This window comes from Rhincodon typus, chromosome 42 (assembly GCF_021869965.1).
Source record: "Rhincodon typus isolate 14 chromosome 42, sRhiTyp1.1, whole genome shotgun sequence".
In the NCBI taxonomy this organism is placed as follows: Eukaryota; Metazoa; Chordata; class Chondrichthyes; order Orectolobiformes; family Rhincodontidae; genus Rhincodon; species Rhincodon typus.
In genome coordinates, this window is record NC_063373.1 from 11,442,421 (window position 1) to 11,445,849 (window position 3,429).

General features: G+C 47.6%; 1 protein-coding gene across 1 annotated transcript in view; it reads right to left on the reverse strand.

The window, feature by feature from the left end:
• Positions 1-846, reverse strand: part of LOC109916374 (zinc finger protein 239-like) — an 8,831-nt gene extending 7,985 nt beyond the window's left edge. Inside the window, exon 1 of the mRNA XM_048619424.1 lies at positions 769-846. The gene's annotated coding sequence lies outside the window, so the exon portion shown is untranslated. The remainder of the gene's footprint in view (positions 1-768) is intronic.
• Between the last annotated feature and the right edge of the window lie 2,583 nt (positions 847-3,429).

Sequence of the window (3,429 nt, forward strand, 5' to 3'; positions counted from 1 at the left end):
CAGAAAAGGGGGAGGGGAAGGGGGTTTTGAAATAAATAGGGAGAGAGGGGGAGGCGGATAGAAGAGGGATAGAGGAGAGGATAGGTGGAGAGGAAACAAACAGGTCGAAGAGGCGGGGATGGGGCCAGGAAAGGTTAGTGTAGGTAAGGAGTTAGGAAGGGGATAGGTCAGTCCAGGGAGGACGGACAGGTCAAGGGGGCGGGATGAGGTTGGTCGGTAGGAGATGGAGGTGCGGCTTGAGGTGGGAGGAGGGGATAGGTGGGAGGAAGAACAGGTTAGGGAGGCAGGGACGAGTTGGACTGGTTTTGGGATGCGGTGGGGGGAGGGGAGATTTTGAAACTTGTGAAATCCACATTGATACCATTGGGCTGCAGGGTTCCCAAGCGGAATATGAGTTGCTGTTTCTGCAACCTTCGGGTGGCATCGTTGTGGCACTGCAGGAGGCCCAGGATGGACATGTCTAAAGACTAATGCAGCTTGGTGGACAAATTATCACCACGCTGAAGAATGGACAGGAAGCTCCGCCTATTCATTCCAAACACACTGCCCCTCAACAAAGACGGCGGCTGCGCATGCGCCCTCAATAAAGATAGCTCGGTTCGGGGCCTAAATTGGAGCGAAAGCCTCTAGTTAACAATTCGCCTCACTCCGTATAAACAGGGAACTGAAACCTTCTTTGTCAGGCTCGCGCCTTTGCACAAGGTGTTCACGAAGTGTCCCCGTCCCCAAACGGATCCGTCTCTCCCCTCAGCCCCGCCTCATTCTCACCATTTTCTGAGCGAAAACAAAAGAAACATCCCTCAACCGCGATTAACGATTCCACGCATGCTCCGTACAAGCCCGGCACTGCGCCTGCGCACTGCTCTCGTTTGCGGCTCAAGGGCTGTTCACCGCGGGGAATGCTGGGGCTTCAGTTCACAATGGCAAAGGGACTGCTGCCCGTTCTTGACAACATTAGCAACAGCGTGCATCCATATAACATTCTTAACATTACAAAAACTTGCGTGCGACACTTCACAACAGCGTTAACATTTACCATCTTAAACAGTCCGTGCTTGTCTCCCCAGTCTGGAACACTCTGCTATAGTTTCCGATGCATTGCAAACTGGGGATGATTTTACCAGCAGAACTCAGCGAATCCGTTTAATTGTTCACCCGTTTGCATGACATCCTTCCTAACGTCTGTCGCTCCGTATGAGTCAATCTGAGCCAAACCTCCTCCAAAGCAAAATAAAAACCGAAAGAACTGCGGATGCCGTAAATCAGAAACAGAAATTACTGGAAGATCTCAGCAAGTCTGGCAGCATCTTCACGGAAGCTCCCAGACCTGCTGAGCTTTTCCAGTAATTTCTGCAAATACTCCTCCAAAGCAGCTGACCATTGTCACTGTACGCATTTTTTTGTTCATTTGAGGTCATTACCATCACTGGCAAGTTTCCGTTTTCCATTGCTGCCAGCAGGCTCGAGCGTCTTGGACCGCTCGGCCAGACTACTTGACAGTTCATGCCATATTATTGTTTTCACTGGTTGATCGTCAACGGAGCAGTAATTACCTCGAGCCTGCTCTGCTAGTAATAAATCCTTGATGTGGATGTGCCGATGATGGACTGGGGTGGACAAAGTCAGAAGTCCCACGACACCTGGTTACAGTCCAATAGGTTTATTTGAAATCACAAGCTTTCAAGCGCTGCTCCTTCATCAGGTGATTTCAAATAAACCTGTTGGGCTATAATCTGGTGGCTTGTGATTGGTGAATTAGTAATAAATCCCTCACAGATAGCCAATCTAAACTATAGTTACACCTCGAATCTCTGAGGAAACAGTGACAAGACAGACGCTGCAAGGTGAGCGGGAAAAGGAAGGGCAATGAGACCGGTTGAGTTGTTGCTACCGCGTGCCAACTCAGATACGATGTGTCGAACAGTCACCGGCCTTATTGTACCTACTGCAATTTACTGGCGCAATTGAGACGGAGTTCCGTGAGTGGTGAAGGTGATAGATTGTATCAGGCGGGGTTTCGCGATTGAAAGTCAAAGAAAGTTTCACTCACTCGGGAATTCCATCAATGCTGCTCGGACATTTAGTGAGCAGGATAAAATCTCCCTGAGCTTGGGTCAGTGCATTGGGAGGCTTGGCCGAGGTCGGAGGATCTTGCGTCCCAGGGATGAGCAGGAAACCGCTGATTAAAGCTGCAGTGGCCGCTTTCTGCTGGCAATGGGGTATTGGAGAGTGCGGGGTCAAATCCTGCTGCTTGTCCTTGTCTCACTCACTGTGAAGCCGGGGAAGAGAGAATCATTAGACAAAAAGTGTTCTGATGAAGGGTCACCGGACCCGAAACGTTAAATCTGATTTCTCTCCACAAATTCTGTCAGACCTGCTGAGATTTCCAGCAATTTCTGCTGTTATTGTTGAAGAGAAAATCATTGATGGGTTTGTTTGAATCCAATTTCTTCCTGGATTTCTATGTTGTATGTAGGTAATGTACACTGTCGGTCTAATTGTTTGAGGATTATACTATATTGAAAACAATTGCATTAAAACCTGCTTCTGGAGCGTCACTGGATAACGGTGGAGCTCCCAACAAAGTTTGTGAGATGTTTTCTTCAGACGCAATCCCCATTGACAATGTGGGACTGTAAAACAGAACGTTGATGGTGACTAAAACAGTAGGGATTCTGTACCTGGGTGGTCCCGAACCACCGACCTTTCGGCAAGTAATTGGCACCACGCAGACTGCCAGCATCAAACCATGCAAAATCCCTAAAGCAGAGTATTAGCTGTGATCTGACAAGACATTGTACAGCTGGTGTTTTCACTACCAGTCGCTGTTTTGGCACTTTTTGACCGAGAGCGACGGAGGCCTGTTGAGCGACACATACCCAGAAGAAAGTTAAACACCGCTAATTTCAAATTGCCCAGGCTTGGAGGCAACTGCCTGGGGAGCATTACCTGTAACTTTGGCAGTGTGGATTCGATATGATAGAGAGTTCAACTTAAATTCAGCGCCTCAGACAGCTCAGCCACACCACCACATCAAAATTATCCGCAAAAATTATCTTGATTGGTGTTGGCATTGAATTACAGTTTTAAAAAAATCTGTGCAGCAGTGAAACCTGACGAATCATTGAGCCTATCTCTCCAATTCTTCCTTTGGATGTTGACCAATTGACCGCGAGAAGATGTTTTAGTACAACTGGACCAATACTGACTGGAGGAAGCGTTCAGTCAACATTTCAATCAGACTCCACTTTGTAACAAATAGGCACGGGGCAGCTAAACAGTCTCCACTGAAAGAAATACAAAATTACATTTCCTCCTCCATCTTTCAAAACTACTTTCTCTTTCTTTCAGCATTTTAATATGAAATCGCACAACTCGTGAGAAAATCTTGGATTTGTAAAGATCTGGAACTGAAAGTCACTGGGACCC